Source organism: Manis pentadactyla, chromosome 9 (assembly GCF_030020395.1).
Source record: "Manis pentadactyla isolate mManPen7 chromosome 9, mManPen7.hap1, whole genome shotgun sequence".
Classification (NCBI taxonomy): Eukaryota; Metazoa; Chordata; class Mammalia; order Pholidota; family Manidae; genus Manis; species Manis pentadactyla.
Window position 1 is genome coordinate 95,257,774 of NC_080027.1, and position 26,021 is coordinate 95,283,794.

General features: G+C 46.5%; 1 protein-coding gene and 1 long non-coding RNA gene across 4 annotated transcripts in view; both read left to right on the top strand.

The window, feature by feature from the left end:
• SDCCAG8 (SHH signaling and ciliogenesis regulator SDCCAG8) overlaps positions 1 to 26,021 on the top strand; it is a 275,300-nt gene that overhangs the window by 241,395 nt on the left and 7,884 nt on the right. The gene's annotated exons all lie outside the window — the stretch shown is intronic.
• LOC130684937 (uncharacterized) lies at positions 6,509 to 13,340 on the top strand. Its single transcript, XR_008999319.1, has 2 exons — positions 6,509 to 10,258; positions 11,315 to 13,340. It is a non-coding gene; the product is annotated as an uncharacterized LOC130684937 (long non-coding RNA).

Here is a 26,021-nt window from a genome sequence, read left to right on the forward strand (position 1 = left end):
ACATATGAGGAAACTGAGACTCAAAGGGAGGGAAGAAGTGTGAGTGTGGTTGCAGAGCCCAGGAGAGGCAAAGGTAGATTGTAAACAGGGTTGCCTGCCTCCAAAGCCTGGGCTCTCTCTGCAGTATCTCACCGTCTTGCTGCCTCTAAAGAGCAGGTGGTGTTAATGGACCCAGGAAACCAGTGCCTGTCAGGGAGCTCTTAAAGACGCAGGCAGGTGAAGGCCTGAGGCATGCTGCCAGGAGCAAAAGTCACCAGAAAAGTAGAGGAGCTGCACGAGAAAGCTAGAGAGGGGGGAGTAGTTGTACATAAAAAGGAATAAGATGCACAGCCTTTAATAAGAGTGGGAAGGGAAGGTGTCGGTAAAGTACTTTGGTGGGAATGGAAGGTGTTGGTAAAATACTTGGGAAGTAAATAAGCTTCTAGAGTTTGCACATGCTTTTGAGAATGCTAATGCTTTCCATTTAATATCACTCAATGGTGATATAGTAATTCCAAGGATTTTAGGAAAACTTAATGTCACCAAGTGTCACTGTCACACCAGGGTTTACTGCATAGATGCCATGTGTTGTTGCTCCCCTTTTAGGCTTTCTCTGCCTTTCTCCTGTCACTGTGGCAATATTCATGTTACTGACCTGGGTGGAGCATGATGCTGGTCACCAGTGTGGCATAAATTAGATTCATAAAAAAAAAATCTGTTTCATTGAGTAATTTATCAGGTGTTGATAATGTGCATGTATTATACATACACATATTTGGTCACTAGATATAGAGGCCTCTACTTCAGGTAATTAATAAAAGGCACAGTTTTTTTGGCAAAATGCATGGTTTCTTACTTTAAGCCCAAAGTTCGTACAGGGAGCACCACCGTGTGCAGGTCTGTAGGGTTGGCAGTGACGCCTTCGTCAGTGTTCCTGAGGCCATGGCGAGAATGGATGGGCACCAGCGAGGAAAGTCATGCTGAGTGAGGTCACTCGCAAAGTGACAGACCACCAACTCATCCCTGTGAAAACAGGAAAGTTGAAGCACATCAGTCTTGAAGGACATCTCATGTTGTCCTTTGTTAACACAGACAAAGATGATTCAGGAGGTAACCGGCCCAACTCTCCATTTTCACCAGCTGAAGGAATACCAGGTCCAGTTGACTGGGGCCAAGTGTGCATGTTGCATGTTCATTATTCAGAAATGGGTGAAAGGCAGAGGTAGGTGCTTACTTAACTTTCTTTTGGTCATGTCATGGCTACACAAATCAGCACCTAGATTCCAGTCTCCCTGGAGAGATTCCCCCCTTTTCACTATTGTTGAGCTCTCCCCCCAGCAACTTCTTGGGCTGTTTCTTAGATGGTGAAGCCAGTGTCTATTTTAGCCTGTGCCTCCCAGCATACTTGGGAGAACCATAATTCCCAGCAAGGCACTGCCTTGTTGTATCTTACTGCTTAATTATTATACCTATTTAATGCCACTTAGAACATTGTCAGCTGCTGAGAACAGGTAATTATCACTAGTCAAATGAAAAACACTTTTTTGGCTGCCTTACGGATACACATTTTACTGGTACCTTGATACATAATGAAGCCTGATAGCAAAACTTTTGCTTGTCTCTTCTTCAAGCCACAGCTGTTTCCCTGCTAAATTCATCCCATCTGTCTTCCCTTCCGTAGAGCTGTAGGCAGTATAGCATAAGTACAGAAGCAGTTCAGTGCTATTTTGGATAAACATAGCTGAAATTTGAATCTTTGCCATTTGCGATGCACACATTTTGTTTTACTGCTGTAAAGAGAGCTGTCAAAATACAACTACATGGATAATTTACTAAAATACAGTCAAATATAAGGTTGATCAAAGAGAAAGTACATTGGGTCAGTCTGACTATTCCCGTATGTGCTCTGAAAGGTGTCCCTGACCTTGTGATCCCATGAATTCTGGCTGGGGAGAGCAGCAGGGTTTGTTTTAATCCTGCACATGGTTTTTAGGAGTTACCAGTTCCTTGTAACTGTCTGTGGCATGACTTGCAGAATCTTTAAGAGGCTGTAGAAGTCCACTTCCTTAGTCTCCAAAAAAAAATTTGCATCGATGTGAAACATTTTCTTTCTTGGCATACCAGTCAGATTGAGCTCCATTACATTCCACTGGGTTTTGAAATTTATTGCTTTGAAACCGTTGTTACCCATGAGACAGTTTCATTTCCATCCAACTCCTTATTTCAGGTTTATTGGTGCATATAAATATACTGTTGCGTTTCTTATCAATAATACACAACTGAGAAGTTTTCTTGAATGAATTTCTCTTACAAATTCTAAGACCACTCACCAGGCCACTCCCCTCATATAACTTTACTGCTTTATTTTTCCCATGTGCAAGGGTCTTTTCTGCTCCCAAATGGGTTGTGACTGCTTTGAGGGGAGGGGCTAGTATCTAATACATTCAGGTAGGCACTGTGGCCAGAGCTCATAAAATGTATTTGCACTCCTGTTTAAACAAAGGTCACTGAAAGGCACCATCTTTGAGATGAGATCATTGAGTCCTTAATCTGAAGTTTTAATTTAACTTGCCTTCTTTCCACCAGCAAGGTTTCCCCATTAGTAATTTCCTAGAAGCATCTCTGCAAAACCTCCACAAATGTGGATCTTGCTAACAATTGCACAACTTCTTGGGAGTAAAATTTTATCTGCCTTATTCTCCAGTTTCCCCATACACAATAGAGAAGACATTGTAGGTGACTGATAAATATTTATTGAACAAATGAATGAGTGAGTAATAGGACAAATGAATATTGTGGAAGTTTATTCACATTGTGTTATGGTCCTGCATCTTGATCAGCTGCAAAACCAGCATTTATAGTGTAGATGGCATTTAAACAGCTTTAGCAAGATCACAGTGGTGCTGTGTCCCTAGCTGCTGCCAATGAAACTGTTTTCCCATTAAGTCCCCAAGGCCTTTCCTGCACCAAAGCATTGCCTTCTTTCATCTAATCTTTTTGCAAATAATTAAGTAAATAGCCCAGGCTTTTTGTAAGTCAAAAGCAGCATGACTGCCACAAATGTAACTAGTACTCTACTTCAACCAAGGGTAGACATGGCAGCATTTGCCAGTGGTTCTCGGAAAGCCATCTATATAAAAAGGGTAAACAGAGCCTTAAATTTATACTGTGGTGCCATCTGATCCCAAGCCAACAGGTGCTTTAGAAGCACAATCTATGATGCTGTCATTTCAGTTCGTTCTTCCATTCAGCACCTACTTGTGCCAGGCCCTCTGCTAGAACCTATGGGTTCCTGTAAGATTCAGCCCCTGCTCGCAAGGAGCTAATATTTTCGTGCAGGAATCGACAGACAGTCGTGATGCAGTGGTAAGGGTGCCATAATGTGAAACACAGAAGAGGAGCAGGTATGAGGGGCCAGAAAAGGCTCTGTAGGGGAGTGACACTTGACCCCCCAGGAGAGACAGGGTGTATGCAGAGAGCAGAATAAGGCACTTTAATAATGTTCTTTGGGTTCCACAGCTTGGAAGACCATTGTAGACAAAAGACCCCAGATTAGAAGCAGCCGTGACTTCTGGCTGGTCGCCCTCACATTCCCAATGTCACATCATGGTTCTGTACCTTGTTGGACCTCCAGACGGCCCAGCCAGCTGGCCTGCAGCCTTCCTGTGGCTGTGCAGCCCCAGGGCTACACTGACTCAAGTCATGTCTTATAAAACCTGTGCAGCACAATCTAATCACAGTATGGGCCTCTGAGCAGATTTTTTATCTTGAGAGGGAGAAGGTACTACACACAACAAAAAATGTTATCTATGGAAACATTACTCATTTAACTCACCATATGATGAGTTTTGTGAGTTTTTCAGTAATCCATTTACACCTTCTCCCCAACTTTAATTCTAGAGCCCATGCTTGTGATTCTACTGCATGGGAGGTGGTGTCTGCTGTCTGTGATGGGGAGGATAGCGAGACCACGCTGCCAGTGGCACGTGCCCACACAGGCTATCGAAAATGAGAGCTCCTCCAGAGGTCTGTCCATGTGGTGACATGAGCCCTCGGCACTCCTGTGAGAGCCAGCAGGTGTAGGTGACTTGTCTGGAGAGAAGGCTAGACATAACCCTTTATTCCGAACCTAATGAAGAAAGCTGGTTGCCGTGGTCAGATACCCTCAGCCCTGGATGGCCATCATGGCACTTACAGAAGGGAAGAAATGTGGCTATCAAGAGGTCACATGGCTTTTACCCTCAGAGTAATATTTTTGGAAATTCCAATTTAAAGCATATGGTGGTGCTTTAAAATTTTTTTCTGAATGTTGTACACTTAGACTTCTCAGTGATGCTAATTGTTTACAGGGAACTTACCCACGTGTTCCCATCCTCTGGAATGCGCTGCTTACTATGCTGTGAACTTCAGCCTTTGCTTCTGTTTACTTTCATGGGAGGTTGCAACTTCCTGTCTAGTATTCAAGTAAATGACTGTAAGCTCTTAGAGGACTCATCTGGCTAGCATTTGATTTGAAGGGACAAAGACCAATGGATAGTTGTCTGAGACTGTAGTTAATATTTGTTCGTGTAAGTAAGCCTGCTGCCATTTGGTTAACTGGGGCGCCAGGAAGTACTAAAAAAATCCAATTAATACACATTATTCAACATATTTACACACACCAAACTATTTCAAACCAGTATTGCTGGAATAAAGACAAAATAATACTGTGTATTTACATAACACCATAACACCTTTCATTAGAAAAATTTCAAGCCTTCACTAACTTCCAAGCTTCACAACACCCCATGAGGTGTGTCAGAAGTAAGGTAGAACAATAAACAAGAAGTTGATGAAGGGAGGAAGGCAGGGGTGCCTGCATAGGGAAGCAAGCCTCCTGTTGGGTAGCCCCTCAGTCAAGTTCAGGTCCCCCCTGCCCCTGTAAGGAAACATGGACTGCAGTGATCGTGGATTTTAGCATGCTTTTGGTGCCGGTTTTTTTGTACATCTTACCAATCTAGACTGAAGCCTGTATTTTACTTGAGTTGAGTTGACAGGAGTGATGCGCTGGAGAGATGCAGAGTTAAATCTACACTGCATCTGGCCACCTGACCCATTGTTTAACTTTCCTAGGTCCAACCAAATGTCATTTCCTTTTTTCTCCTTAGCCAGGGTTTTTACTAGAGAGTGACAATCCATTCTCCAGAAATGTCTAAAGGCAGTCACACATATGCTAGTCAGTGGGAAAGACAGTGCAAGCCATCTGGGAGGGTCAGGGTCGATGGGAACAAATTGGCAGCCGTTATCCAGCATCTCCAAACTCAGAGAACTTCCCAGGACTTCCGTGGAGCACCCAGGCTGGCCTGAGGCTTGGTGCAGTGGAAGGACAAGAGAACAAATGTGAACATAGAACAGACCAGTGGGAGCTGTGAACCATGCATTTAGATTTTTTTTTTTTTTTTAATAATTATTTTTTATTGAAGGGTAGTTGACGCACAGTATTACATTACATTAGTTTCAAGTGTACAACACAGTGGTAGAACATTTATATACATAATTCTAGGTTCCAGCTATCACCCTACCAAGCTGTTACAGTATCTTGACTATATTCCTTATGCTATACATTACATCCCGGTTACTTATTTATTTTACAATTGGAAGTCTGTCCTTTTTTTTTTTTTTTTTTTTTTTTTTGTGAGGGCATCTCTCATATTTATTGATCAAATGGTTGTTAATGACAATAAAATTCTGTATAGGGGAGTCAATGCTCAATGCACAATCATTAATCCACCCCAAGCCTAATTTTTGTCAGTCTCCAATCCTCTGAGGCACAACAAACAAGTTCCTACATGTAGAACAAATTCCTACACAATAAATAAGTTACATAGTGAACAGTACAAGGGGAGTCATCACAGAAACTTTCGGTTTTGCTCATGCATTATGAACTATAAACAGTCAGTTCAAATATGAATACTCATTTGGTTTTTATACTTGATTTATATGTGGATACCACATTTCTCTCTTTATTATTATCATTTTTAATAAAATGCTGAAGTGGTAGGTAGATACAAGATAAAGGTAGAAATCATAGTTTAGTGTTGTAAGAGAGCAAATGTAGATGGTCAGGTGTGTGCCTGTAGACTATGTGCTAATCCAAGCTAGACCAGGGCAATAAGACATCCACGTATGCAGAAGATTTCTCTCAGAACAGGGGGGGTGAGGTTCTAAGCCTCACCTCTGTTGATCCCCAATTTCTCACCTGATGGCCCCCCTGCGACTGTGCCTGTCTTAGGTTGTTCCTCCCTTGAGGAATCTTACCCGTCTCTGGCTAACCAGTCATCTTCCGGGGCCATACAGGGAAATGTGAAGTTGGTAAGTGAGAGGGAAGCCTTATTGTTTGAAAAGGTTAGCTTTTTACTTCTTTGCATATTTATGCCCTGTGGCTTCTATGCCCAGCATTTGTCTTGAGGTATCTTTACCACTTGGAGGAGTTATGATACGGCATTTAGATTTTTAAATTGCATGTATTAGCATCTCTGAATGAATTTTGCATGTAATATTCTATTGGGTTTCCAGAAAGTTTAGTGCTGGAACTTAGTACTCATTGGGTTATGCTACGTAGTGAATTCAGTCACCTGGTCCTTTGAGGAAAATGAAGAGCTTTCTCCCTGTAAGCCTTTCTTAGCAGTAAAGTCTGTATGTTGGCCTGACCTCCCTGATTTTTGTATAATTTAGGTGTCAGAGATACCCATAAAACTACCCATGGAAGATAGTTTTCAGACACTGTAATTTAGGTGTCTCTGAAATGTAATAAATAGAGCTTTGTCTGGGTTTTGGAAATATACTGTTTTCTTCCCAAACAGCTGTTCATTTGTATTAACGATTTTTCTCTCCCTAGAGAGGCAGGATTTCTTTTTTAGATAAAATCTTGTCCCCCTTTTCATTCTGTCAGCTGTGCTTAGTCAGTGGTTGGGGTGTTACTTTCAGAGTCCCTGCACACGTGGGCCTCCAGAAGCGGGCTAGCGCTCTCTTTGCCCCAGGTTTTGCCAGACTGTCACTTCATAGCTTCGTGGGGCTGGTCCATCCTGCTGCCTTTTCAGTGCAGTTAAGACCACTTGGGAAAAGGTATGTCGGCACCATGTGCAGGATGTGCAGGTCTTTGCCCCGTCTCTCACTGGCAAAGCGGAGGACACTTGGCTTTTCATCTTGGGGGCCCCAGTTAGCACCCAAAGTGGCAATTTATGAGGTGATGATGACAGTGGTGGTAACTATGAGGTCTGGCCACAGCAGCTACCAAGTAGATACCGGCCCCTCCCCTCCAAGAGGGCACAACCCACTTGGGCCTAGAAAAGACCTTTGCACATGAGAAAAAGAAAGCAGTGAACATGTATATAAACACATACACATAAAATTTCCTACCTGAGACAGGTAGGTGGTTCAAGTATTGTTAAAATGACAGTTTAGTTTGAATTCTGTCCCAGAGGGACTAAAGGTCACCAGATTCCCATGGCTGGTAGCCTGCACATCATACCCTTTCCTTCTTAATATCTCTGAGAGTCATGGAGGGGAAAGGTCATTAAGAGTGGCATGGCTCTGCCACTTCTGTGCTGTGCAACTTGGGGCATGCTACTTAAGTGGGCCTAACCTTATTCATGTCTAGATGATGACATTGTGTTATCACCTCCCAGAGTTTTTAAGAGGATTCAATGACTTACTACACAGAATGTTCAAAACAGTGCCTGGCATGTACTTAGTGCCCAAAAAAACATTAGCTATGTGATTGCTAAAGTGCTCAGCACAGGGAACCTGTGCAATAGGAAGTTAGAGCTGTATGAGATGCTCTGGGAGGTGAGTATTCAGTAGGTCCAATTCAGAGCAGATAAGGCAAGCACACTCAGTCTGATAAGGGAAGCCCATCTTACCCATACCTTTAGCAAAGTTAGAATGAAACAGTATTTTTGTTCTGCTACAACCCAGGACTGCTCCAGCTATGAAATTAACAAAGGACAAATAACTTACAATGTCAGCCTCTGGGGAACCTAGTCTTAATTCTCAGTGGGACGGTTAATATGCGCCATAGTTAATGCAGGTCTCCACTCTGGGTAGATCAGAGGCTGCCTCATAATGACACATTCCAGAATACTGCTGTGCAGCCTTTGAGATTTATATCCTTTAATTTTGAAACCCGTGGGGCACCTCGTGTTTACACATCAGTACATTCCAAGTAACACACCTCCATTCACAATCTGTGGTGCTCAGACCTCCCAAAAACTGCTCTTGACCATTGACGGAGACTGTGATCAAAGACTTACGAATTTGGAAGCTTGGGAGTGATTGCAAAGGCTTTGTTTAGAATCCTATTCCTCTTTGAACTGGGTTGAAGTCAGCAATGAAATCAGGAACCTGGAAGCCGTGGTGGTACAGAGAGAACCAGTGGGGGAACTTCACTTCCAGGTCCAGTCAGATAAAGGAGACACAGGAAGGACCGGGCAGAGGGATGGAAAAGCCTACCTGAGACTATGGCTCCCCTCTCCTGCTGCAGCAGAAGTGAGAAGGGAGTTCACGAGAGCAGTTAAGGGGCTTTATCTGAAGAGCGCTGTGTGGTTCAGCACATCTGTGCACCATAAATCCAGATTTTAGTTGCTGCTGCTCCCATTTCCTCATGTCAGCATCTGATCAGCAGCCTCTAAATGTTCTAGCATTCCTAGCAAATAATTTTGATTTGGAAGCCTTCTATTGATAACTAATTTTTATTGAAAGATTATTCTCTTCATAAGAAATCTCTTGACAATTTCAGTGATGTTAAATTAGATTCCAAATATATGATGACAGCTTTGTAGGTGTGTGTTATGTGTGCAGTGCATTGAAATGCATGGAGCAGGTCCTGCCATCTTATAATGACACTGCTTTAAGTTTTCAGTGTGTAGGGAGCACCCAGCATTCATGCTCTGTATGAATGTGTATAAACACATGTGATGCTTGAACCATGAGCCCTATATATAGGATTTGGTATCATACATGAAGATTATTGAGGGCAGGGGTTTTTATGCTAGAAACTTCCTTGTCAAATGTCCAGTAGCTTTCGATAAGTTCCACCTGAGGACAGTGTGGTGTAGACAAAAAGGCACCGGATTTTAAACAGAAAAATCTGGCTTCTGGTCCCGTCTTCACTGTTTTATAGAATCTATTTATTAGGATAATGGGTTTGAAAGACAGACCTAGGATTGTGGTTCTAGCTGTGCCACTTACTTAGGCAAGATATTGGTAGCATCTCAGCCTCAGTTACCAGTCTATAAAATGAGGATCATGATAATATCAATAATATCTTTTTCACAGTGTTGCTGTTATAATTTCAAAATGCTGGAAAAGCACTTATCACAACAACTGCATGCAGAAAGGGCTTAATAAGTAATGATAGTAATAACACTAATAATAATGGCTCATACGGTTTATTGTTTGAGCTGTTTTATTATTGAATCTCAATTAAATCATTCATTAGATGGAAGAAACATGTCCTACCTTCTGGGGCTATTTTTGGAGTTGAATGAGCTAGTGTATGTGAACACACTCTGTATATGCGCTGAAGCATTCTGTTAGAAATAATAACAATAATGCTTATGTTTTCATTTATTGAGAATCTAAATGCCAGGCATTTGCATATTATTGCTAAATCTCCACAACAATGCTCTAAGGTAGGTGGTGGTATTTTTTACTGGAAATGAAACAGGCTTAGAAGAATTTGCCTGGGATCATGCTCAGATTTCAACCTAGATCTTTTTTTTTTTTTTAATTCAATTTACCATTCTACATAGCCACATCTCAATGATAATACTAGAACTGTTGATACTAGGTTGTTGTTCCTGTGGATAATAGACTCAAGCTCCTTCCTGTCTCCTAGTCTGGGCTGTCGTGTCATCACTGAGTAAGCTAGCATACACTGCATGTATTTGATGTTAAGACATGATTTTGATGAAATGCATTTACTGTGTACTCATTCACAAACTTGCATGTGTATCCACGCACTAAGCTGGGGGCTGTGAAGGGAGTTCCAAAAAAGAAGGAACATGTCAGCAAGTCCTCGGCAATGGCAGTGTGGTTGATACACGGACTGTATCCCCAAGGGGGATAATTTGAAGGGCATGCTTTTTGAATGGGTGACTTCTTATGTTTTTATTATAATGTTTGATGCTTTTTTAGTCACTCCTCATGTTTTTACATTTCAGTTACATGAATTTTCATTCATATTGTGGATTACAAGTAAATGGAATTTACAACTGGTGCCCCTGCCTGCATAGTAATGGTAATTCATTCCATGCTCACCAGCTAACTGGATCTGCCTGGCTGGCACATTGGGTCCCAGGAGGACCCCTGGGGAAGCGGGTCAGTGTGCATGCCTGCCCGCACACAGGGAGCCTCCTGCTCCGTGGTGAGCTAGGCGTGGCCTTTTGAGTTCAGCATTCCTAGCTCATAGGTTTTCTAACGTTTGGGGCAAGGAGGTCCTTTTATTTGTCCTTTCTAAGCCCCAGTCTCCTCATCTGTTAAATTGGAATGATAATACTTCTCTTTTAGAGTTTCTGGGCAAGTAAAGGGATCTCATTTAATATTCCCAGCACCCAAAAGATACAGCTACCCTTCCTACCCTTCTTTACTTATAAAATAAAATAAAGGTCTACTGTGCAGCAGTGGAATATTTGCTTTGCTTTTTGCTATCATATTTCTGTAGACTTGGAAGACCAAGGTCACCCAACACATGGTTCAAACAAATTTACAAGAAGATCAGAAACTTAGCTTTTCAGCTGTAGCTGAGATGGGGCTGTCCCATCTGCAGAGTGCCCTCCACCCAGGCATGGAGCAAAAGTCCCACAGAGGCCGCAATAACTGCCCCTCACGTCTGCTTTTCAGGTTTTGCTCCTGAAGCTAGCATCCTGGCCTTGATCCCTCACATGTGGCTACAGGTTTAGCTTCTGGTTTGGAAGAAACCCATAATTTTCACCTGTGTCTTTTCGAGTCCTGGCCTGATAGAATATTTTAGAATATTTTTCTAATGTGCCACTACCCCATCCGCCACCCCCGCAACTGCTGTAAGTTACAAACGGCCAGATTTCAGTCATCAGGAGAGTAGAATGTATTATTTTTTTGCAGCCTGTCTTTCTGGGGGCCAGATTCCAAGGAGGCAGCCCATGTGCTCACAGGCCAGGAGAGCCAGGATTTCAACAGTGTCAACAATCTTTGCTCATCATACCAAAAAAGCAGTGTGTCGGTGCCCGCTCATTAGCATACAGCCGCGCCGTGCTTGCTGACAAAGCAGGCTCTGGGTATCTGATGGTTTCTCAGCTTGTCTGTCTTCCTTGACCAGAAAGAAAAGGAGAAATAGCTTCAGATGAGGGTGCTGTTCCTCTCCTGTGTCAAGAAAGCCTTCCAAGGATTCGCAGAGGGAGTGCTTTGCAGTAGGTTTCAAGTAATAATCCTCTGGAGAGAGGGGACCATCCATCCTTTGTTTTTCTCATCTTGTTTTAAATCACTGGAAAGCAGATATTATCACTGTGGTCTAGTTAAAAATGGTGGAGCCCTGAATAATTCGCAGTCACCCCTTTAATAGTTCGGTTCAGTTAGAGCCTTATAAAGAGGCACGGTCCGCGCAGAGGTGCCCTGCCTGCCCTCCTCGCGGTCTGTCTCCCCCTTTGTTGGGGGGGTGGCGGGAAGGGGAAGCGAACAAGCAGCTGTGCTGTTACGTCTGCAGGCTTCTGCCAACCATATGGCATCTTAAAGAAAGATGGTCGGAGCGTCTGGATTAGCAAAGAGTCGGGATGGGAAGCCATGTGTCGTGTTGGTACAGGCAGTTGTTTGAGCTCTCTCTAAATGGCTTCAGGAGATTGTGTAATGGAACAAATGGTCCTCAGAGCCCAGGAACAGCCTTGCCGCTGCTGGGGAGGCAATTGGCCCTCGGGCGGGTACTGCTCCCCTCCCCCAGTATTATGCACTCTTAATGTTCATCAAACTCTGAGAACTGACTCAGAACTTTTCAACTTCTAATTAGGCTGGCAGGCTTTCCCTGCTCTGTGTCTGCCTGAACTGCCTTGCTCTCTGATCTTGTAATTAATGATGCCCCGGTAGCACCGCATGAGCTCCCCAGCCCTCTGCAGGGGGCGAGGCTCAGCCCACCCACACTCGAGTGCCTTTCTCGGGGAGGTTGCCTGGCCACTGGGGAAATGTGCCCTCCCACCAGAATCTCCCAAAAACCCCCAGGATGGAAAATCGTTCATTCCTTAGTAAGTCAGCTGAGGTTTTGTACAGTCCCAAGTGTTGAGCACATGAGAGATGTGTCCCTTCACTATTTTGGACCTTATGTGCGGCATTAAAAAAAATTACACTAATTCCTAGCAGTGATGTCTTTGGATCTTTGGATCTCATGTGCCGTTTACTCAGCAATTTGAGACGTCGGGATTCAACTCCCTAACACAAAATGTAAAATGTAAGTTTAAGAGTTGAGTCACAATGATACTACTGGCAGTATTTCAGCTGTGGTCAAGTTCCTGGACCATTCTTGTTTTGAGAGGCTAAGGCAGAAGGAGCCTTGAGAACTTCCAGCAAGAGCAGATCTTTCAAGTTTGTTGTCTTAGCCAAGCTCTTTGGACATTTCAGCTACTTTTTAGGCAAAGAGATCTCTGTTGTCATTGTAGGTAGGGTCACTGATGTATGCAATGCAATATCTTTACTGCTAGAAAAGTTAGGTCCACCCCCTCAATGGGATGGATGACTAACTCTGAGGCTATGGGGTATCATAACTGTGGTTAATGGAAGGTAAAATTAGTAGATTCAGTGAAAGAACTGGACAATTTATCTGACCACACCACCAATCAGTTTGATGAAGTAAGTGGTCAGTCAGGGCAGTGGGAGTCGCTGGGGGTTGCCTTGTTTATACTGCCCCCCATGGGAGCAGAACAGCTTGAACAGAAACACCTCCTTAGGGGTCGAGCTGCTCCCTCCCTTCTCACAGGCAGTAAGGCCCCGGAAAACAGATCAAGTAAGAATTGTAGCGCCCATGCTGAGTGAGTTAGCTGTGGTCCACTGTAGGACAGAGGAGGCTTGTGTACAACCTCTGCCAAAGGTACTTTGAGCAATGACAATGCATCCGAGTTCACTCTGCCGTGCAGTGAGGCAGAGGCTTCCCCCCCAAAGAGAAACGAGACCAGAGCATGTGTGGTGAGGCTCCCATGCGAGGAGAGGACACAGAATCTGGAAATCTGAATGTGCCTTCAGACTGTAATCATTTTTATGTACTTGAGTGAGAAAGATGATTTTTACTTTCTTAAGGTCATCTGAGAATCATTTGAAGATTGTTACCAATTTCTTTCATAAATAAATATTTTCTTCAAGGATAATGATGTCATCCAGAAGTGTCAGATAAAGTGCTATTTTATTTTGCGAATTCTTTGTACTAAAAAATTATGCCTATCTCACATACATAGGTTTAAAACAAGTTCCTTTTTCCTTTTTTTTTTTTTCAGAGCTTGTTTCAAGCCAAACGAGTTAAGTGTTGGGCTATTCTTACTTTGTCTTCTGAATTCAGGATGAGGGGTGGGTGTCAGTGGAAAGCATGATTTTGATTGTTTTCCACCAATTGGAAGGAATTATCACTTTAATCCCTTTTGCCATCCAAGTGTACATGGTCCCAAATTTGTCAGCATTTGAATTTCTTGAAACAATGCAATTAAACTGCAACATATTTCCTAACATTCTTAATTAAGACAGTAACTGAAAAATGTAGATTAACAGAAGTTACTGTTTTTATCAACATATTTTCTCTTTCCTTCCCACCACCATCACATCCCTCTCCCCCCACCCCTTTTTTGCTTTAAATGTCTGATGTCAGTTTCGTCCACATGTACATTATGCACATGGCACCGAAGAAACAAAGTAAAAAATTCTCTTTTAATTCTGAGCTGCATGCTCAGCGCCACATGCACTGTCTGTTACATGTCGCTTAGGAGGTTCATGCTGGGAGTTTCTTTTTAAAGGCAAAGTGTTTCTGAGGGAAAGAGTTCAGGTTGGGCAGATTGTGTTACAAGAATTTCACTGTCTCCGAGTGGAATTAATATACTGATTATTCTGTGCGGGCTCCAACTGGCAGCGTGTGCAAACGTTCAAGAGTATCTGGGAATGGAAATATGGAGGGGAATTCGGGAGAGTGAGCAGAGACAAAGAATTGGAAGTATTGTTTAGAAGTGAAACTAATGGTAACTTGAAAGGAGGGAGAGGGAATTCAAGTACGAACAATGAGTCATAAACAGTACTCACTCAAAATATGGAATCAGAGACTCCTGTTTTCCATGGCACATTTTAGAAATCAGTTTAGTCATTGGACGAGAAGTGGGGCTGGATAAAGAAATGTTCTGCCCAGCACCGTTTAATTTTCATCCCGTTGCGTTCTTAAGACATTTGCCAGTTTCAGTAAGTCACATGAGAAGCTGAATCACAAACAGAGAAATTAAAACGGGTTGTAATATTTCTTCGTCCTCTTTAATTAAAATTTGAGTCCTCCATGATCTTCAACAAACAATGATTAATTTTATTTACAAATAAGGAATGAGAAGGCAAGACAAGCAGTTGCAGTCACGCAGCACCTTTTCCAAAAAAGGAACGCGAACTTTTTACACATTACTTCTCAGGGGAAAGAAATGGGGACTTGGCGCCTGCAGTTGATGACGCTTTCGCCTATCGCCGCGCTCCAGCTGCCATCCCGGCTCAACCCGGCGTCCTGCCAGAGTCCGAGGCCCTGCGGGCCCGCGGAGCCTCCCCGCCCGCTCCCGCAGCGCCAGGTCGGTGGGGACCGGTGGGGGCTGCCGCGGCCCAGGAGGCACCTGCCGCCGCGGGAGAGGTTTGCCCGGGGGACGCAGAGGCGCGGTGCGGCCCGGCTGGGGGCCCCGTCAACGGCACTGAAACTCCAGGATGAAGCCTCTTACTGGCAGCACCTAGGATGGGGGAGACACACCTTTTGCTCTTTTCTGCAGCAGAAAATTATCCTGGGGGTGACTTAGCATACGGGCCGGGGGCGGGAGGATGGGCGTCCCTCGTGCCCCTCTCAAAATGGTCTGCAGACTACAGGACGGGCACCCACACTTCCCCACACAGGCCAGGTAGCCCCCACCCTGATTGTAATCGGCTGTCAGGGCAGCTGTTCCTATGCCGAGTCTTCTCCCATCACAACCATGAACAGACACACATACAGACATTAAATGCTACATGGATGATGTAGCATATCTGGGGGGTTTGGGGAGGTTCTTCCTAAAATCTGGACACTGTGACTGAAGGGGATTCCTAGTCTACACAGCAGGTGATCAGCAGGAGTTGGGGCATGACTGGATGCAATGGCCTGGCCTCTGAGGGGTTCAGGGACAGCGTGGAGCCACTGCTGGAGGCTAGCAATGTGCTGCCTGTAGTCACCCAGAACAGCTGCAGGGAAGGCCTCTCTTGCTTTTCTCTTCCGCCCCTCTTATTCAGGAAATCTTACTAGGAACACCTACCAACTCCTGTGGAGAGAGAGCCCCTGACCCCAGAGACCAACCTGCCATGGTCCCCCAGCCCTGAGTTGAACCCCTGTCCCCTGTGGCCTCAGGGACTGCGTGTCTTGTGCACATAGGTGGTTTCTGCTTGGAGCACCTAGAAGTTGACTAATGGCAGAGTTGGTGCCTTTCTTATTGCAAAGCACTCTTGATATGTGCTTTTTCTACCACCTTCGTCAAGGCCACAGTGGTTTCCTGGGCTACGTGGGGCATTTTGTTTACTTGTGCTACTTTACAAGCATTACAAGCCTGGACTGGTTCTCTTGGCACCTCTGAAAATTCAAACTTTCCTAGCTCAAACATTAAACAATTGATTTATCTGGTTCCTTCTCCCACACAATGGCATGTAGCTGGGCAGGATCTGGCTCTCCTGCCGTGGAGGTCTTCCGGCAGGCCTTATCACCGCTCTGCCGTGGGCCTTCTAGCTGGAGGAATCATGCCATCATATTATCCCCACACTCCACACTGTGTGAGGACCCCCTTTTACGAAATGATTTATTACTCTTAGCAGAATTCCTTTGATTGCAAATTTTATTTCTGAGTCACTGTGTTCAGCTCAATTGGTCGCCTTCAGTTACCGTGGCAACCAGCAGATGGGGTTCGTTGACAAGGGTCAGCAGGGACACTGCCTTGGTATAGACAGAAGAGGAGCAAAATAAAAAGCTTTCAGTATTGACTGTTCTGTAGTGGATGGCCAGGAGTAGTTATCAAATTACTTGCATTAAAATCTAAGATAAGTGCCAATAAGTGCACTGTTGTGACTGATGACTGAATCTAGTTACTTAGCTGCCGTGGGCTTGCTGCTCTTCTATCACCCCTCTATGACCAATCTGACCAGCTTGCGGATGGTCAACATGACAGAAATAGAGGGGAGCCTCACCACAGTGGGGACTCCAGGCCACTCAGGAGGGTTGTGCCCTCTGGCAGCACCAGGAGAACCTCATTTGAACAGACTCCTCCGGAAACCACCACACCGTGTGCAAACCCCAGAGGGCAACAAGGCAGGAGCCTCAGGTTCTAAGAGTCTGTGTCCCCCTTGAAGACTATGGTGCTCGAAGTGTGGGTAGCACTCACCAAAATAAACCCATCTTTTACTTGTTCAGAGTAAAGGGTGCTAAATAGACATGCACCTAAGTGCAAAAGATCTTTTCTAGAGGGGAAAAGGTACATTACTGGTCCAGCAACAAAACTGGAATTCAGTAGGTTAGGTAAAAGGGTTGTGTCAATGTGAAGTTACCGTAGTTGGTAGTAGGGGAGATTATGTGAGTATCATTAGGAAATAAACATTGAGGTAGCTAGGAGAAAGGACAACAGTGTTGGCAACTTACTGTCAAATGGTTCAGAAAAAGTACATTATACATGTACATACATATATACACATGTGTATCTGTGTGAGTGTGTGTGTATATATATATATATATATATATATACATACAGAAAGACATATATAGAGAGAGAGACTAGGAAACCAAATGCAGTACAATGGTTAACTGGTGAATTTGGATAAATGGCATGTGGGTATTCTTTATACTATTCTTGCAACTTGTTTTACGTATGAAATTCTTTCCAAATGAACAGTCTTTTGGAAGAGGGTGCTTCCATGTCGGCTCAGGCAGAGATGCTCTGAGAGGCAGTGGGGGTTTTTCTGCCAGTGCACCCAGATGACCCAGAGCCAGACGGATTCTACTCTACTGTGGTCATCAGTGCTCTCCATTCCTCTGCCTTGCTTTTCTTCAGTCAGGGGGGCTGTGCTCACCACCTCTCTGCTTTTGCTTTAGAAAAAGCAGGTCCCAGGTAACTGAGGCTTTAGGTGGTAATCTCCTAGGTCCTTGAGAGCCTAAGACTCTGACATGCTGACTCCTGCCCCTGCTGCATCTCATGCCAGGACCCTTTCTTCAGGCTCAGCACCCCCTGGCTCAGGCCGCACTTGAATCTTGATGCTGTGGATGATGCTGATCTCAGGTCTGGGGACTCTGTTTTAAGCCGCTGGTCTGTGAGGAGCCTGGGTGACCTTGGCAGGGGCTTCGGGTGCCGCCTGGCCCTCGGGCCCTCTCTGAGCCCTCGCAGAGAGTGCCGCCGGTGGCCAGTTCCCAAGCTGATCTTTGGCGCATCTGGCCTCCCGTTTCTGCATGCTTCCTGCCAGCAGCAGTCTGTGGGCTAGTCCAGTGTGGTTCCCAGTTGGAGGAGTCCTCAAACTGCTTGGTGACAGGATAAGGACAGAAATTGAGACTGTTTAGAAACGTTCATAGCACTTAGGAGTGCAACAGCATTTTTACTGTACTTCACAGAACTCTCTGTCTGCAACAGAGTGACAGTTAAAAAGAGCAAAAAACAAAACCCAGACTGGTTCTCTTCCCTGAATTCGGTGGAGAAACACCAGTCTGGGGCTCCCTTCTAGCCCCCATGCCTCACTGTGTTACCCACCTCAAAGTCCTTGCCTAAAAATCCTTATGTTTTTTTTAGTATGGAACAGAAGTCAGGCCTTTTAAAGAAGGAGTCTGAAATGCACTGGATTTGAAGTTGAGAGAGACAGTCCTTCATTTACTACAGGTTGTGTGACCAGGGGCAAGTCCATGGTAGTCTCTGGGTCTGGTTCACCACAATGAGCTGGGATGAACAGCCTCCAAGCCCCTTTCAGCTCTTTCATGGCTTGATCCCTTGAAGAGAAGAGCAGGGGTCTTTGCCCCAGTTACTGCCCCTAAGCTGCCACATGCTCTTCTTCTACAGACAGCCAGAGCTGATTGGAAATTTGAGGTAATGGAAATTCTCTTTATTGGACATGTCAGTTCCCTGCAGAACTGCACGCTCCTTTGAATGAATTACTCTATTGAAACCACTATGGAAGAGGGTGGATTCAGGCAAACGAAGTTTAAGTGGCAAATCAGCCATTGAAACTGCCTTAATTTCCTAAGTGAGGATAACCACTTAGAATGTATTCCAGATTCCCAGACACATGGCTTATCCTCGCTGATTCTGTACAACCTCAGTAATGAGATGGAATTCTGTAAACGCAGCAAGCCATTTTCAATTACTGGAACAAAGTGTACAACTTAAATTGATATGGCATGTTCACCAAAGTTAATAACCTAGAGCAGTAATTAGGGTAAATGGGTTTTTAAGACCTCACCTCGGGCAACCTAGGTGAATTGTTAGGATTAGGGAGCCGAAGTGCTTGAACACACAGGAGCACAGCGAATTCTGTGAAGTCAGAGTACATGGAAGGTAGGGGCTGGAAGAGAACTTGGTTGTCTTCTAGCCCAGAGGCTGCAAACTTTTTCTCTAAAGGGTCAGGTAGTAAATATTTTAGGCTTTGTGGTCCTGTGGTCTCAGCTACTCAGCTCTGCTGTTAGAGTGCAAAAGCCATCACAGACAAATGTTGAATGAATGAGCATAGCTATGTCTCAAAGTTTATCTGAGGCACTGAGTTGAGTTCTACACAATGTTTATGTCACCAAACATTCTTCTTTTGATCTTTTCTTCGATCATTTAAAAATATAAAACCGTTCTTAACTAACAGATGGTTCAATACCAGGCAGGGGACCAGGCTGGGGGTTTAGCCTGTGGTGTCCAGTTTGATGACCCCTGTGCCTGCCTGTCCTCTCTTTTCGCATGTGAACTGCACTTCAGAGTGGTCACATGATCTGCTTAGCCTTTCATGACTGACACCAGAACTTAGAAGTAGACTAAGATAGTTTTCAGTTAGACTCAAAATTGGAGCCACACAAAAAATGTATTCTCCAGAAGAATGATTTTCTGTGTGTGATTAATACTGTCAATGACAGCTTACCAGTGGTTCTTGGACATGAATTCCTCATGCACACCCAGAGGGCTTATTAAAGCCAAGATGGCTGGGCCCCACTCCTAGAGCTTCTGATTCCGGAGGTCTGAAGGTATTTTTCCTCAGGTTTAGCAATGGAGAGCCTGAGATTGAGAGAGATCAAGCCTCTTGCCCAAGTAAAGTAGGAAGTTTGTGGTAGGACTAAAGCCATGTCTCCAGTTTCCAAGTCCAGCACGCCTTTATCTAGGATTCTTTCAATTATGTGGCAAATTTAAGCAGTGTACTTAAAATTATTTAATTTGATGTTATGCTCTTTCAGGAGCAAAGGTATTACATACAAAAGCATACTTGTATACAGAGGAAATTACAGGCCCTACATTTGGTACAGGCATTGTCCATTGTAAGTAGTTCCCTCCCTCGTTCCTACATGTTTCTCAAACATAGTTTAAATGTCAGGCTTTTTCTCCCTAAGTGCTGGAGATGGAGAGCTAAACAATTCACATTTCTGGCCTTAAGAATGTCATCGTCCTGTGGGAGAGGCTGACAAGCAATGGCTGTAGTGAGGCTGGGAGGGCTGGTGGAATGTGAAGGGGTAGCACAGAGGTGAGAAACTTGGAGGCCTATCTACAGAAGTGGGGGTGCCAGCCACGTGGACATGGAGGGAAGCGGGAAGGCAAGGAGGACTGACTTGGAGACAGAGGACCGGGATGGTCCCACCCATTCAAGAGCAACTCAGAGGGAGGAGCATGCCCCTGTGGTTTGGGAACCCTGGCCTGCTGCTTCTGGCTGCGTGAGTTTGGGCAAATGACTGACTCCTCTGTGCCTTGCTTTTCTCATGCAAGAAATGATGACAATACCACTCACTGTTCAGTATTGTTATGAGGATTATTAAGTTGGTCAATGTATGTAAAATGCTCACTACTTACTAGGAATAGTAGAGAACTGAGTGCAGATTTTATAGTCAAAATATTTGTACCTTTTTGATCTACGTTTTGAAAAATGTTTGTCCTTTCCATGGGGAGGCCCTCTCTCCCAGGGACTTCATGGGTCCGAGCTTCTTGAGAACACTTATCTAGGAAGGGAAAGGGAAACCTGTACTGTAGCCATAGGGGCCCCAGTTGGAAAGCATTTCAGGACAGAAGACATTTTATCACCAAAAAAGTACAAAACAAAAACCCGCACAGCAGTGTGTAAAAACCCACACAGTAATATGTAAGAAGTCCCAGGTAAAACTGCTGAGTGTTAACCTAAAACTTCTAATCAAAAAACATCTTGTGAGGATACTGGCCACCTCTGGGGGAACAAGGGGCTAGCCTGGGGGAAATACGTAGGGGTGGCCCCACGGTACTGGTACTGGGTTCACAAGTGTTCATTTGATGATTATACCTCATAACTTATTTATAACTGCATATAATTTGTATGTATCACATACAACAGAAAAAAAATTTAAATATATGTATTCACTTGCTTTCACAGTATTCATAGCAAATGAGTGTCTGAAGCATAGGACCAGAGCTGGCAGCTTGCACCGCTTCTGTTTTGCATAAGATATTTTACCCAGCCCACTCAGCTCTATAAAGTTGTTTTGTATTTCACCACTTGCTCCATCTTATCTTGAAGTCTTGCATATTTAAAGAAAAAATGTTGGTTCTGATCATGCAGGCGGGGTGTGGCGGAGAGGCTCACTTGTTGGATCAATAGAGATGTGCTGGGCCCAGCACACAGGCGAGTCTCCTGTACTTTTATCTGCAGCCTGGGCTTTGGAAACCTGGGCCTGCTTGTTTCCATGCTAACTGCCGCTCTCCCCACCCGCAGCTTCTGCGGGGCCTTGGCCCAGGCTCTATCCCAGCGCGGGCAGCTGCTCTGGCCACAAGAGGCCCCAGGTCTCCCAGCGGCAGCCTTGGGCAGAGGCCGAGCCTTAAGGAAATGGGCCCTGTGCCACCTTCAGGATGGTGACCCCAGTGGGGGGTGCAGAGCAGCCTGGCAGTGACCTTCCTTGTGGCCCAGCTGACCCTGGGCACCATGACGGTTTGGGCAGATTCTCACTAGTTTGGAGGCTCTGGGAAGGAACAGAATACCTGCCTGTGGTGGGGACGAGATACAGGTCATGGGGAAGGCAGGTCCAAATTAGGGACAGAGCTCTGGAATCTGATGACTCCTCTTGTGCTTCTCTTGGAACATGCGTGCGGTTTGGAGGTGCAGGCTCCCCCTCGCAGGGGGGATGCTCCCTAAATGGAGAGGGGATGGCATCCCCCTCTCTCCTTTGCTTACCTCATGCCTTGTAGAGGAAAGGGCTCAAAACAAGGGATGCAAATAGAACAAGAAATTGCAACCTCTCAGTATGGCAATTTTGCTGAGACCTGAACATTGAAAAACCAGTTTCCAGCCCTGTGAAAACCAACAGGAGTCCCAATTCAGGTGGAGGGAACCACCAATGGGGGATCATGGGCAAGAGGGGCAGAAGGCCACCTGGGTGACTAAAGAGCAGGAGGCCCTGCTGAATTTGGGAAGGGGTGCTCCTCAGCGTGGCCTCTATGTCCCTGCCGCTGGCCAGTGCCCTCACCCTTCATGGCAGCCCCCAGGCCACCACCCTGTCACCTTGCCTCTTTTCTTGGCACACATTTGCCCTCTACCTGGGCAGAAAATGGAGGCTGCCGAGCAGGACTCCTTCCTGCCCCAGGGAGGCTCCTGCCTGCCCAGGCGCCTGCTGCCCTGGGACCCTTTGCCTTGAGGTTTTCCCCTCCCTCCTCCAGGGCCTCCTGCCCATCTGCTCGAGTCTCTGCCGCCCTCTGCCCCTCCTTTTGCTCTGCTGACCTCAGCAAGCTCCTCTCCAGAACAGTCCCCTCTCATCCCTCTCGCCAGGCTTCTGCCGCACCTCCCACAGCAGCGGGCGTCCACGGCTGGGCGCAGCGCCCTCGTCCACAGCCAGCCGGCTCAGCTCGCCGACTGCCCGCCCCTCCTCTTCGGGGGCCTCATTTCCCTCACACGCCAGGGTTTGCTCTCCCGGCTTTCCTCCTGCCTCCTGGTCATCAGCTTCAGTGTCTTGCTGGCTCTGCGTCCTCTGTCAGCCTTCACATGTGACTGTTCCCCAAGGCCCCGTCCTTGTGTCCTCTCACTGCGGGGGACATTCTTTGCCAGCAGGCTGTGGGGGGCTTGGATATCTGCAGCCTTAATAAACTGGAAAATCTCCACTGGCTTCCTGGGTGAATCTTGCCCCATGTTCACAGCCTCACCTTTCAGCAGGAGAGGAAGTTCATACAGCTGGAGACCCAGCCAGACCCTTTCTGAGTAAAACTGCTCAGTGAGTGGGTGTCTCAACCTGACCCAGAACTCCACCCCAGCTCCGTCCCTCCTCCCTTCCTCTCTTGCTTGGTAAATGGCACCACCATTGTCTGAAGGACAGTGTCCATACTGGTTAGTTTGGCTGCAAGGCTGTCCTGGGTCCAGCGTTACTGCCCTCTGAGCAGCCCACTCCCTCTGTTAGAGACACACTGCCCAGCCCCTGCCTCCAGGTGCCAGGGCCTTGGCAGTGCTGTTTCCCACACAGGAAAGCCCTGCCTCCTGCCCAGAACAACATCCAGTCACCTCTTCCCAACCCAGCTTGCCAGCCTGGTGACTGTAGGCTAGTCATTTATCCTAGCTGTGCCTCAGTCTCCTCACCCTTAAAGTAGGGATAAGAATAGGTCCTGCCTCATGGGACTGTCGTGAGCACTAAAGAGTTAATAAAAAATGAGCACTTGCACAGTGCGTGTCACTAGCAAGCAGACGAGTAGGAAGAGGCCTGGTTTCCTAGGCAGGCTCCGCCCCACCAGACTGCGTCACGGGAAGTCGCAGGAAGCTGCTTCAGTGCAGTGCCTTCCTGTTTCCAAGCTGCTCTCTCCTCACATGGCTGGGAAGACCCTGGGGGTATGGACCATTTGTGATTTTTGGTGTAGTCCCAGTATCTGCCTTGGTACCCGAGCCATGAGACGTGTTTACCAAGGATTGGTTGGTTTGCTGACAACTCAGTGAATTAACCGACCGTGTGTAACAGGCTCAGGAACATCTGGGCACTGCCTGGATTTGCCCCCACACTCTGTCACTTCTTGTGTGACTTTGTGCAAGTTAGTCCAGCATCTCAGCTTCAGTTTTCTCATCCATAAAATGGAACACTAACACCTGCCTCACGGAATTGTAATGAACTTTTAACTGGGTAATCAGTGTGGAGGAAAAGCCCAGCGCTCAGTAAATGTCAGCTGGGCTTGGCTGATGCCCTGAAAGATAACATAAATGGGAGGATAACCACCATGGAAAATGAAGACAATTCCCGTGTTAGCAGGACCCGCCTGGAGAAATCTCTTCTAACTGATGGTAATGAGACCCCCAGGGTGCCAGCTGCTGGTGATCCAAGGCCCGCGACTTGTAGAGCCAGCTGGGCCCCATAGGAGGAGAGTGCAGGGCACCGAGTGAGCCAGCTTTCCAGGCCGTGAGAGCAGACACCGGCCTGGCCCAGAGCTCTGGGATCAGGCAGCCGCCCCGTTCCGGAGCCCAGAACATGCTGTGGACCCACCAGTCCGCAGGGCCACTGTCCCGTGTGATCAAAGCACAGGGGCCACATGGAGAGTGGCCGCTCCTCGCGCCCTTCTGCCATGGAGCCTTAATGCTGTTCTCTTTTTATCACATTTTTGCTCCATTTGTTTGGAGCAAGCATGAAGCCAGAGGGCTACTGCCTCAGTAGGTCTTAGCCTGTGGCTCCACACCTAGAACTTGATTGGAGGGGGAAAGCCACTCACGGGGTTCAGAGAGCTCAATTGCTAATGATGCTTTTTTTGCCGTCTGATTTAAGTATGGAAGCCTTAGACTGTCCACTTCTTAAGGAAAAAGGCTGTTCTCATCATCTCTGCTTCTGAATGGGGCCCCAGTCCAGTGCTGGAGGGCAAGGTAACTGCTCTAACAGTGGTGGCTGCCTGTGTCTGTCGGTGGTCAGCTGGGACAGAATGCCCGTGACTCTCCCACCCCCAGGCAGCCTGCCCGGCTTCTCTGCTGCCCGCCCGAGATGTCCTTGCTTCTCCCAGCCGCTCCCCGCTTGGGAGGCAGCGGGGCAGGACCTCTGTTTGGTCTGATGAGTGGGGTGGAGACTGTGTTCTCAGGAAGATTGTACCCACGTGACAGCGTGTGGATGCTGGTGGGGGCACACGGGGCTCCCCAAAGCTGCAGTGCCATGGCTTCACCTGAGGAAACGTATTTTCTCCAAGATCAGGGTAAGGGTAGTGGGGGAAGGAAGGCATCACCATCATTTCTACAGTACAGAAGCAGGGCGGCACCCACGCCGACACAGAAGACCCTTGCTGAGGGGATCACCCCGGCCTGATCCAGGGGCTGGGAGGCTGCGCAAGGCCTCCCCTAACAGTTGCAGGCAAGGTGGGGAGGGCCGAGTGGAACCGCAGTCCGTTCTCTGGTCCTACAGGCAGGGGCCAGAGGGCGTGGCCCGGGCGGGTGAGGCCGCCTCTTCTGTTTCCTCCCTACCTGCCCTACAAGTGTGGCAAGAGTAACCCAAGGCTGGGTGTGATGGGAAACCAGGGGCCACTGAGTTCTTGGAGGAGGAGACAGGGTGGACACCGGGGCGGCAGCAGGTGAGCTTCTGGAGCACCTTGAATGAAGACGCCTGCAAAATCCAACCGAGGGTGAGAGGGCCAGAGAGGTAAATGGCAGGTGCCGTCAGGTTGCACTTGGCAGAGGGATCTCGGAAAAGCATGAGTGAAGTACTAGACTACTGTTAGGTTTCCTGGAATGCAGTCGTACCTGTCTCCAGATAATGCATCACTTTTAGTAAATGAGTCTGCCCACCTTTAATGGCCAGAACCTCTATCCTTGTAAAATGGGCAGTTGTGCTCAGAGCCCACACAAAACGCAGCCACAGGAGCTGAAACGGAGGGCAGCCCAAGGCCAGAGTCTGCAGAACAGTCTTCAAGGTCTTTGACTCAGTGTTGGACACATAGCTTGGGGTCTAAAATACATGTTGAGCTTTCAAAACCCTTTTCCAGTGAAAATACAAGTTAATTTCACCGCTGGTGTTTTTGGTGGGTGAGGACTGTGAGGAAAGGCATCTATGACATGTCCAGTTTCTTTCCAGAACAGTTCTGGGTAGTTGTTCAGCTCTAAATTTAATCTCAAGCCTACATTTCCACGGGTGAGTGTGGTACTGGCTGTAGGAAGCTGTCTGTGGACAAAAGAGGATAATAGTTTGAATTAGCAAGTCTGGAGAGGAGAGCCCATCAGCAGAATGACAAATTTAGGATCTTTAAAGACATCTGGTCAGCGATGCCAGAGCTTGTGATTGACTGGGTGATTAATAATGGAAAGCCCTAGTTCAGTGTATCCACCCTCCAGCCCTTACCTGCTTCCCCTGCAGGGCCACCTTCTGCTCCAGCCAGCCAGAGACATTTCCAGCTAAACAAAGGAGTCATTTAGGCCCCTCACCTTTGACCTCTGTGAGATTAGGTTTCAGATTTTCCTCTAGTACTCAATTTATCTGTGTGTTTTCTAATTGGCAACTCATTGAGAATGCTCCCAATTCCCCTTCACATTTGATATAATTCCGTTCAATTTAACAAGTGAGTTCCCCAGCCCACTGCTAGCTGAAGCCGCACACCACACTCCAGGGTCGCCCCGTGCTCTTGGCCCACGGCTCACTGTCAGGCCTCCCCTTGTAGAGACACAGCAGTGAGCATGTTGAGAGGGCT